The 11,793-nt window shown below is 39.2% G+C and overlaps 1 non-coding gene across 1 annotated transcript; it reads left to right on the top strand.

The window, feature by feature from the left end:
* Nucleotides 1-6,044: 6,044 nt before the first annotated feature.
* Nucleotides 6,045-6,151, top strand: LOC127125121 (small nucleolar RNA R71). The gene has a single exon (XR_007804580.1). It is a non-coding gene; the product is annotated as a small nucleolar RNA R71 (small nucleolar RNA).
* Nucleotides 6,152-11,793: the final 5,642 nt, after the last annotated feature.

Below are 11,793 nucleotides of genomic sequence, written 5' to 3' on the forward strand. Positions count from 1 at the left end.
AAGTGGTCATAGATTTGGGGTGTCTCTGGAGGAGAAGGTGGTGCATCTGGTGGTCCATCCAAATCATAAAGCCAGTTGTTCCTATCATGTACACTCGTCCTAGGGTCTGGCAGGGTAAACAGGTGTACTACTTCGCGGTTGATTAGAAATTCAAACACATTTGGACCTAGGTTCCTAATGATACCGGTGTTGAAGCAAAATTCAATATTCATTGGTCGTATTCCACCTAAAGGGGTGAGCCTGATAAGTGGTTGTCTCAGTCCGATGGCATTTGCTATCATGGTCACTAAGCCTCCCACTAAGATTGGTCCATAGTCCTCTTGTGCCGTATGGTATAAATTAGCTATCATAAATGTAGCAGCGTTAACAGGTCGGGCCTGTGATGCACAATACATTATGAAGAGTTCGTCTTTGGAAACAAAGGTTTTGTTATGTTCCTTTCCAAACAAGGTGTGAGCTAGGATCTTATGGAAGTAACGAATCGCAGGGTTGTGGATGTTCTCTGAATGCATAAGGTCTGGCTCAGGATGATCGTTTCCTGTGATGCTACCCCAAAAGAGATCTAATTGATGGTCTACAAGTTTGTCTTCCTGGGTAATGGTAAAGGTATCAGGACCATTAGGGAATCCTAGGAGTTCAACCATCTCTCTGTGGGTGTAGCGGTAATCCATATCAAACAACCTAAAGGTGATTAGGCCTTTGTTAAGTCCAATACCATGGTTTTGCAGGTGCACTAGGGAGCTTAGGAATTCTAAAGTCAACCTACTATAGGAACTAAATTTTCTCTTGATAGCAAAGGTGTCCCAGCCTAATTGGTTAATTAGGAATGTAACACTGTTCTTATACCTAGTTTGGTCATGGTGCGTCCATCAGGGTATAAGGTTAGTGTCATTTCTCTTTGAGCTAGAGCCTCAAAACGTCTCCTTTGAGCTCTGCCTCTGAAGACTATATCCATGTAACTTACTTGTTGCATTGTGATAGTCAGTAGCTAGATAAAATCAAGTAGATAATAGAATTAATTTAGTAATGGTCAATAATATAGAAAGGTATCGATTAACTTTATGAGAACTAAATAAAGAAGAGAACAAAGAAATGAAAATTAAGAAGTAGTAACAATTATAAGTTTTATGATGAAATTAAATAGTTAAAGACAAAGTGTGGGTTGTCTCCCACCAAGCGCTTTGTTTATTGTTGTAAGCTCGACAAAAATAGGATAGGTATTATTCTTTCGAATGAGCGCGAGGCTCTGCAAGCTTAAGATTTGCAATGAAATCATTGCTATCACTGTTGTGGTGATGTTTCAAATGTTGGCCGTTTACTATGAATGGTTCACTCGTTTTTCCTTTTATCTCTATTGCTCCATTCGGAAAGATATTGGTAATTTCGAATGGACCGAACCATCTAGAACGAAGTTTTCTGGGAAAGAGTCTGAGGTGGGAGTTAAATAGGATTACTTTATTGCCTTCCTTAAACTCTTTCCTTAATATGCGATTGTCGTGCCATTTTTTTGTTCTTTATTTATAGATTCAGGCATTCTCACACTCATCTAGTCTAAGTTCCTTTAGTTCGTGGATATCTAATATTCTTTTTTCGCTTGCGGCAGTGTAATTGAGATTAAGGGTCTTAATGGCCCAATATGCTTTATGTTCCAATTCTATCGGCATATGACATGATTTTCCATAAACTAGCTTAAAAGGTGTGGTTCTTATTGGGGTCTTATAAGCTTTCCTATATGCCCACAGGGCTTCTGGTAATTTTGAAGACCAATCTTTCCTAGAGGTGGAAACTGTCTTTTCTAAGATTTGTTTAATTTCTCGATTCGAGACTTCTACTTGCCCACTCGTCTATGGGTGGTAGGGTGTTGCTATGCGGTGCCAGACTCCATATTTCAGTAATAGATTTTCAAAAATCCTTGAAATAAAGTGGGATCCACCATCACTGATGACAAGTCTCGGCACTCTGAATCTAGGGAAGATTATTCGCTTAAAGAGTCTAATTACCACTCGTGTGTCATTTGTTGGAGAGGCTATGACCTCAATCCATTTTGATACATAACCAACCGCAACAAGGATATACTTGTTACCAAAATAGGATGGAAAAGGTCCCATAAAATCTATTCCCCAAACATCGAAGACTTCTACTTCCAAAATGCCTTTAAGCAGTATTTCGTCGCGTCTAGATATGTTGCTAGTGCGTTGACACCGGTCGCAATTTGTGATCGTGATGTGGACATCTTTCCACATAGTGGGACAAAAGAGGTCGGCTTGCAAGATCTTTGCGCAAGTCTTCAAGGTGCTTGCATGTCCTCCATAGGGAGCAAAATGACAGTGGGAAATTATGTTTTCTACCTCATCTTTCTGGGACACATCGACGAAAAATGCCGTCGGCGCCTCTCTTGAAAAGTAGAGGCTCATCCCAATAGTAGTGTTTAAGATCGTGGAAAAAAAATTCTTTTGTTGGTAGGTCAGGTCTGGCAGAAGCACCATAGCTGCTAAGTAGTTGACGAAGTCAGCGTACCATGGTAGTGTGGTTTGGATGTAGATTGTTTCCACTACTTCGTTTGTTCTGGTATCCTTATGGGTTAACGCATCTTTAACTGTATTGCTTTCCAGTTGGGCTATGAGTCTTTCGTACGGAAAATCATCGTTTATAGGCATTCGTTCAGGTTCAATACCTTCCATTCTTGACAAGTGATCGACCACGACATTTTCAGTGCCCCTTTTATCCTTGATTTCTAGGTCAAACTCTTGTAATAGTAAGATCCACCTTAGGAGTATTGGTTTGGCGTCTTTTTTGTTTAACAGGTACCTAATTGCAGCATGATCGATATAGATAATCATCTTTGCTCCTACTAGGTAGGAACGAAATTTATCCAAAGCTAACACTACGGCTAAAAGTTCCTTTTCTATGGTGGCATAGTTCATATGTGCAGGGTCTAGGGTTCTACTTGCATAGTATATTGCATGAAGTTTCTTATCCCTTCTTGTCCTAAGATTGCGCCTACAACATAGTCACTAGCATCACACATGATTTCAAAAGGTAATCTCCAATCGGGCGGTTGCATGATAGGTGTGGTAATAAGAGTTGTTTTCAGTTGTTTTCAGTTGTTCAAACGCCGCTAGGCATTTGTCGTCAAAGATGAATTCGGCGTCTTTCATCAATAAGCTAGTCAGTGGTTTGGTCATTTTTGAGAAATCTTTAATGAATCGCCGATAGAAACCGGCGTGTCCTAAGAAGCTTCGTATTTCTCTTATGGTTTTCGGAGGCTGGAGGTTTTCTATAACTCCTACTTTAGCCTTGTCGACTTCAATCCCCTTGTCGGATACTATGTGTCCGAGCACGATTCCTTGTCGGACCATGAAATGACATTTTTCCCAATTTATCACTAGGTTCACTTTTACGCATCTGTTTAGTACCATTTCAAGATTCGATAAGCAGCCTTCAAAGCTCTGTCCGCATACGGAGAAATCGTCCATGAAGACTTCCATGATGTCATCTATGAAATCAGCGAAAATTGACATCATGCATCTTTGGAATGTTACGGGAGCGTTACACAGTCCGAATGGCATTCGTCGGTAGGCGAATGTACCATAGGGGCATGTGAAGGTCGTTTTCTCTTGGTCGTCGGGATGAATAGGAATTTGGAAAAATCCCGAATAACCGTCTAGGTAGCAGAAGTGAGAATGCTTAGCCAATCATTCAAGCATTTGATCAATAAACGGTAAAGGAAAATGATCCTTCCGTGTAGCTTTGTTTAATTTTCTATAATCAATACACATTCTACTTCCAGTAACCACTCTTTGTGCTATAGATTCTCCTTTTTCATTATTCACAATTGTGACGCCTCCCTTCTTTGGTACGACATGTACTGGGCTGACCCATTGACTATCGGATATCGGGTAGATAATACCTGCTTCTAACAACTTTTGCACTTCTTTCTTTACTATATCACTCAGAATAGGATTTATCCTTCTTTGATGTTCTCTAGAGGTCTTAATGTCTTCCTCTAGCATAATGTGATGCATGCATATGGAAGGGCTTATTCCTTTTAGATCTGTGATATTGTAGCCTAAAGCAGTTGGGTATTTTCTCAAAATATGTAGAAGCTTTTCGGTCTCTATCTGCCCTAAGTCTGCATTTACTATTACAGGTCACTCAAGTTCAGTGTCTAGGAATTCGTACCTTAGATTTTTGGGTAACATGTTAAATTCTAGGGTTGGTTTCTTTGGGCAAGGCATATGATCGGGCGTTAGTGTTAGGCATTCGCTTAGGCTGTCATCTTGGTATTCCTTACTTAAATTTTCATTTTCAAAAGTAGGAGGCCTTGGAATTTTTAGTATTTCGGAGTATGATGTTTGTTTATTCTCCATCTCTCTTATGCATTCGTCGATGACATCTAGTAGACAACGGGTATCGTCTATAGCTGGTGCCTTTAGGAATTGCATCAAAATGAATTCGACCTTTTCCTCACCAACTTCGAAGGTTAGCTTGCCTTTCTTAACATCTATAATAGCTCTGGCTGTAGCTAGGAATGATCTTCCTAATATGATAGGGATGTTGGTTTTCCATGATTATAAAATCAGTAGGAATATAGAATTGTCCTATGCGCACCGGAATGTTTTCTAGCATACCTACGGGAAATTTAACAGAATGATCTGCCAATTGTACAGACATCCTCGTAGGTCTTAGTTCTCCCATTTTTAGCCTTTCGCATATGGACAAGGGCATTAAAATAATACTGGCTCCTAAGTCACATAGCTTTGTCGATGACAAACTTTCCGGTTACACAGGGTATGGAGAAACTACCTGGGTCTTTCAACTTAGGAGGCATATTGTTTTGTATTATGGCGCTACACTCAGCAGTAAGTGTAACGGTTTCATTATCCTCTATCTTCTTCTTGTTAGATAAGATTTCTTTGAGAAACTTAGCATATGAGGGAATTTGAGTTATGGCTTATGTAAAGGGTATTGTGATATTAAATTGTTTTAGAAGCTCTACGAATTTTTTAAATTGCCCTACACTTTTAGATTTAACAAGTCTTTGAGGATAAGGGATAGGGGGTTTATACAGTGGTGGAGGCACATAAGGTTCTTCTTTCTCTACGGCCTCTTCGTTTTTATCTTCCTATTGTTCGTCTTCCTTCTCAGTTGCCTTACCTGGGTCTTGATGCATGGATAGGTTTTGAGTTCTAGGGTCAGTCGACCCGTTTAGTTTTGTCCCACTTTGTAGTATAATAGCATTTTCATGACTTTTAGGGTTTGGTTGCGGTTGTCCATGAAATGTGCCTACAGAAGCAGCAGTAGGTGCTTGTTGTTGAGCCACTTGTGAGTTTTGTGTTTCCAACATTTTGTTATGGGTGGCTAATGTGTCTACCTTGTTTGCTAACTGCTTGATTTGCTCACTAGTGTGTATGTTTTGATTTAGGAAATCCTTATTTGTTTGGGCTTGGGTAGCTATAAATTTTTCCATCATTATTTCTAAGTTTGATTTCCTAGGAGCATTTTGAGTATTTGTGGCAGCTTTATGATATCCTGGTGGTACAACAGGTGCTTGATTAGGTGCATACAATGCATTATTGTTTTTGTATGAAAAGTTAGGATGGTTCTTTCAACCTTGGTTATAGGTATTTGAGTAAGGGTTTCCTTGAGCATAGTTCACCTGTTCTGTGGAGGTTCCTGTCAAGAGTTGACATTATGGGGTAGTATGCCCTTGAACTCCGCATATTTCGCAGTTTGGTGCTACGGCAGCCACGGTGGCTGCTGGTGTTATGGTCAAGTTGTCTATCTTTTGAGTCAGAGCATCTACCTTGTCGTTGACATGGTCAAGACTGCTTAATTCGAACATGCCGCCCTTCGGTTGAGGTTTCTCTACAGAGGTTCTTTCCCTTCCCCATTGGTAATGGTTATGGGCCATACTTTCGATGAGATGATAGGCCTCGTTGTATGGTTTATCCATTAGTGCGCCACCTGCGGCGACGTCTATTGTCAATCTTGTATTGTACAAGAGACCGTTATAAAAGGTGTGAATGATCATCCATTCTTCTAGACCGTGATGTGGATAAAGCCTCATCATGTCTTTGTATCTCTCCCAAGCTTCAAAAAGTGATTCATTATCCTTTTGTTTAAACCCATTTATTTGGGCTCTTAGCATAGTCGTCTTGCTAGGTGGGAAATATGGGGCTAAGAAGACTTTCTTCAACTCGTTCCATGTAGTGACAGAGTTGGATGGTAGAGACTGGAGCCAAGCTCTAGCTCTATCTCTTAATGAAAATGGGAAAAGATGGAGTCTTATAGCTTATGGGCTGACACCATTCGCTTTCACCGTGTCCGCGTATTGCAAAAATACTGACAAGTGTAGGTTCGGGTCCTCCGTGGGACTACCTGAAAACTGGTTTTGCTGTACGGCTGACAACAGTGAAGGCTTTAGCTCAAAATTGTTGGCTTCGATCGCAGGGGCAGCGATGTTGTTATGTGGTTCATCCTATGAAGGGATTGCATAATACTTAAGAGGCCGGTTTTGCACTCCTTCGGCCATCTCTGGTTGAATAACTAATTCAGAAGTAGGAATGTTAAGGTCAGGAAGATTTAGCATGATACGATGTTCCCGTATCAAATCTCGTTTTTATTGACTCTGACCATACTCCAAAACCAGAATGCTTGGCTCTCGCGGTCGCATTTTGAATTTAAAAGTAATTTTTGAATATAAATAAAGTCTAATTAATCCTAAAGCGCTCTCACTGTGTTTTGGATTAATGCATAGTTTCAACTATCTAGTTAAAATCTCAAACTCTCGTTCTTGTTGACCGTAACCTTAGTTTGTTTTATACTCTCGTACAAAAAACAGTTTGATTAAAATAAGAAACTAAAACCGGAAAAATAAGTTTTATAAAAACTAACACCAATTATTTATTGAATCTCGTCGTCTCGACGGTCTTTAGATAGCGATACCTAAGGGTTTAGCAGGACATGGATCCGGTAACAGACATGGTATTTGGGAAATTAAACATGCAATAAGACATAAATAAATAAAACAGTAATTAAAATAAAACCTGGATTGCGAATTAAGAATTGGAACTGAATCTTGATTCTTCGATTAAAATGATTCCGGCAGGCTTTGGCAATGAATAATCCCTACAATTGAATCCCAAATGTGTAAATAATAAACCACAATAGTCCCCGATGTGGAGAAACTATCACTTTTCCAAAGTAAGAAAAACTGCCAAGAAAACTAGAAGAAAATAAATGTTGAAAAAAATGATCGTCGCTTCAAAACTGGAAGGAGAGAGATAGATAGATAGATAGATAGATAGATAGATAGATAGAGAGAGAGAGAGAGCGAGAGAGTAGCGAGTCTGTGAGAGAGTCTTTATATATTTTCCACATCCCTAATTTGTAGCGAAGGTGGGTGGATTCGTGGCTAGAAACATGGAGCAAAAAAGGGAAGACTAGGTTGTGGCGGTTGCCACAACCCTAGTCTTTTGAAGTCGAGGCGAGCACCACCTATATAGGGTTGAGCACCACCTCCTCATGCTTGGTGGCGGGTGCCACCACATCCTTGGGTTCATGTGACGGGCGCTATACACCTTAGATGATGGGCGCCACAAGCCCATTTGCTTTGGTGGCCCATTATCTCTATTTTTCTCCATTTTCTTCTCTTTTTCTTTCCTTTTTCTTTCCTTTTTGCTATTATCCATTTTGCTTGCTGTAAACGCTTTAATCGATAAATACCTGTAATAAACATAAAATACTGCATAATAATAAGTGTTAATAAAGTAAAAAGCAATGCATATGAAGCTAAAAATACGACACATTTTCAGGTTATCAATGCCCGCGCCCAAAACTGAGAAGCAAGTCAAAGGTTTTCTCGGTCGCTTGAACTATATCTCAAGATTTATATCGCATATGACTGCCACATGTGCGCCTATATTCAAGCTTCTTCGGAAAGATCAGTCTTATGATTGGATCGAAGACTGCCAGAAAGCTTTTGACAGTATTAAAGAATATCTGCTCGAGCCTCCGATTCTGTCTCCACCTGTTGAAGGAAGACCGTTGATCATGTATTTGACCGTGCTTAAAGAGAGTATGGGTTGTGTTATAGGTCAGCAAGACGAAACTCAAAATTAAGAATATGCTATTTACTACCTTAGTTAGAAGTTCACCGATTGTGAGACTCGGTATTCTATGCTTGAAAAGACTTGTTGTGCATTGGCTTGGGCTGCTAAGCGTCTGCGTCAGTATATGTTGAATCATATTACTTGGTTGATATCCAAAATGGATCTAATCAAGTACATTTTTAAGAAGCCTGCTTTAACAGGGAGGATTGTTAGTTGGCAGATGTTATCAGAGTATGATATTGAATACCGATCTCAAAAAGCTATCAAAGGTAGTGTCTTGGCTGACCATTTGGCTCACTAACCGATTGAAGACTATCAGTCAGTGCAATATGATTTTCCCGATGAAGAGATTTTGTATCTGAAAATGAAATATTGTGATGAACCATTGCTTGAAGAAGGGCCAGAACCTGGTTCCCGTTTGGGCATGGTATTTGATGGAGCTGTTAATCAGTATGGTAATGGCATTGGGGCAGTGATTATTACTCCTCAAGGAGCTCATTTTCCATTTACAGCTAGATTTACTTTCAAGTGTATGAACAACATGGCTGAGTATGAAGCTTGCATTATGGGGCTTGAAGAGGCCATTGATCTCAAAATCAAATACCTTGACATCTATGGAGATTCAGCTTTGGTTGTGAATTAGATCAAAGGTGAATGAGACACGAACCAACCCGGTTTGATACCATATAAAGAATATGCGAGGAGGATATCAACTTTCTTTACAAAGGTTGAGTTTCATCACATCCCTTGAGATGAAAACCGGATGGCAAATGCTCTTGCAACGTTGGCTTCAATGATTGTGGTAAAATTTTGGAATGAAGTTCTAATTTGACTGTGATGCGCCTTGATTGGCCAACTGATGTGTTTACTGTTGAAGAGGTCAAAGATGAAAAGCCGTGGTGTTTTGATATCAAGTGTTTTCTCCAAAGTCAGATTTACCCGCCTGGGGCACATTTGAAAGATAAGAAGACTTTGAAAATATTAGCTGGCAACTTCTACCTGAATGGTGATGTGCTTTACAAGACAAACTTCAATATGGTTTTGCTCAAATGTGTGGATAGACATGAAGCAGACTTATTAATGAATTAAGTCCATGAAGGTTCCTTTGGTACTCATTCCAATGCACATGCTATGGCCAAAAAGATGTTGAGAGCAGGTTACTATTGGCTGAAAATGGAATCTAACTGTTGCAAGTTTGTGAAGAAATGCCACAAGTGTCAAATTTATGCAGATAAGATTCATGTTTCTCCGACACTGTTCAATGTCATTTCCTCTCCATGGTCCTTCTCCATGTGGGGAATTGATATGATTGGCATGATTAAGCCTAAAGCTTCAAACGGACATCGTTTCATTTTGGTAGCTATTGATTACTTCACAAAGTGGGTTGAAGCAGCATCGTATGCGAATGTGACCAAGCAAGTTATTGTAAGGTTTATCAAGAATCAGATTATATGTCATTATGGTGTGCCAAGTAAGATCATTACTGATAATGGATCGAACTTGAACAATAATATGGTAGAAGCTCTTTGCAAAGAATTCAAGATTGCACACCATAATTCTTCTCCCTACAGACCTAAGTTGAATGGGGTTGTTGAAGCTGCGAATAAGAACTGAAATTCTGGTATCAGATATGAGATGTCGAAGGTAATGCCACGACATTAATATCTGAACAATACAAACAGGATAAACAATAAAGAACAATAATGCAAGAGACACATGCAATTGTTAACCCAGTTCGGTGCAAACTCACCTACGTCTGGGGGCTACCAAGCCAGGAAGGAAATCCACTAAATAGAATCAGTTCAAAGACTCTCAGTAAACAACTTCAAGTTACAGTTTTTTCACCTAATCTCTACCCGTGTGACTTCTATCTAAGAACTCTTAGATATGAGATCCTACTCACCCCCCCTCAATCACAACAGTGATATAAAACAAGAATTACAATGAAAAGAAGACACTCTTCAAAGATACATACTTGATCTTACTTAAAAGCTTCAATCAAGTAAACACACACTCATGCTTCAAAGCTTAGAGTGGACAAATTACAACTCAAAAATCAGACCAATTCAATCATCTATGGATGAATTGAATGGCTTATAATTCACACGACCACACAAGACTAAAACCCTTATTCTCTCTCAATATTTCATTCGTTATTTCTTGTGTATAAAACCAAGTTTTCCATGTCCTTTATATAGAAGCAATTGGCTGGGCTTGGACATCATAAAACCCTAAAACTATTTTCCATTCATATCTTCTCATGACAGTTGATTATATCTCTTTGGAAAATAAGTCAATCTAGTTGTAATTACTGATTAATAGCGTGTTCAATCATCTCATCAATCATACATAGATTAGCATTAAAAACGCAATCACATAATACATAACATTCAGACTGAATGTTCTGTATACAGATGTCATGACATCGGGTCTGACATCTCAGTAAAATCCTACATAATCACATTTTAAATATCCTGCAGGTACATGTTATCTTATGTCAAGACAACACATGTGACAACTTGTGAACACTTTAGGTTTTACCAAAATTGCTGCCAACACATAGAACCAACAAACTCCCCCTTTGGCAAATTTTGGCTAAAACATATATGAGTCCATTTGTTCATAAGAAAAAAACATCTCAGCAGTTAAGCAGCAGCAGAAGTAGTAAACCACACATTTACTAGCTATAATAGCAACTAGTAAACATATAATAAACAAATCAGTGCTTCTTCTCCCCCTAAATCTGTTCAACACAGAAATCTCCTTTAAGAACACCTGTAACATCCATCACCCCATCTGACATCTCCTTCAACATCACCTGTACCACACAGAACATCATTCTGTTCAACATCAGCTATCATCTAGTTAGCCTAGCTACTTTAGCACATATTAACTGCAGCTCTCCTCTACATCTCTCCCTCTACAGCTTTCCCTTTAGCTACCACTTCTCCCCCTTTTTAGTCAAAATAGACCAATGAGACAAAATAAATGTCTATTAGTCCAACAGAGAATGTCACATAGAATGTTATAACATATAAAATGTTAAAACATATTGTCAGGTGTTACAAAACCATAATTATACACAGCTATATCAGCTGAGATAAAAAGAAATCCAGAGAAATCACAATGAGAACCCAAGAAATTACATCAAGGCATCAAAACAGACTGCCAAAAAAAACATCAAACATTAAACAAGAAACATCAATGCATCCAGAGCAGCACATCATTATAACAGGGGGACCATCTTCACGATAACTCAGTCAGAGGAGGTAGCATCTTCATCAGCTTTAGACCCAAAACTGCCACTAGATTTATCATGAAACTCAGACCTCTCACTTGAGGTGTGGGCATCTGTTTCCTTGGCTTGACCAACATTATCCATGTCTCTTTGCTCCAAGCTATTAATCAGAACCTCCAGAGCTTCTTTCCTAGCTTTAGCCACCCTAATCCCAGTCTCCAATTCCTTACAGGTCTCTTTCAGTTCAGCAATCAGGCCACCTTGAGAGGTTGGCTTCTTCATAGCAGATGTCATGACAATGTCATTGACATGACTGCCTTCAAATAACTTGTAATGAACTGACAATGGAGGTTTTCTTATACTAGGGATATCACTTGTGATCAAAATACCAGGTTGCTGGCTTAGGATTATCCCACAAATTATTGAGGGAAAAGCAATGGG

Source organism: Lathyrus oleraceus, chromosome 2 (genome assembly GCF_024323335.1).
Source record: "Lathyrus oleraceus cultivar Zhongwan6 chromosome 2, CAAS_Psat_ZW6_1.0, whole genome shotgun sequence".
NCBI classification, from domain to species: Eukaryota; Viridiplantae; Streptophyta; class Magnoliopsida; order Fabales; family Fabaceae; genus Lathyrus; species Lathyrus oleraceus.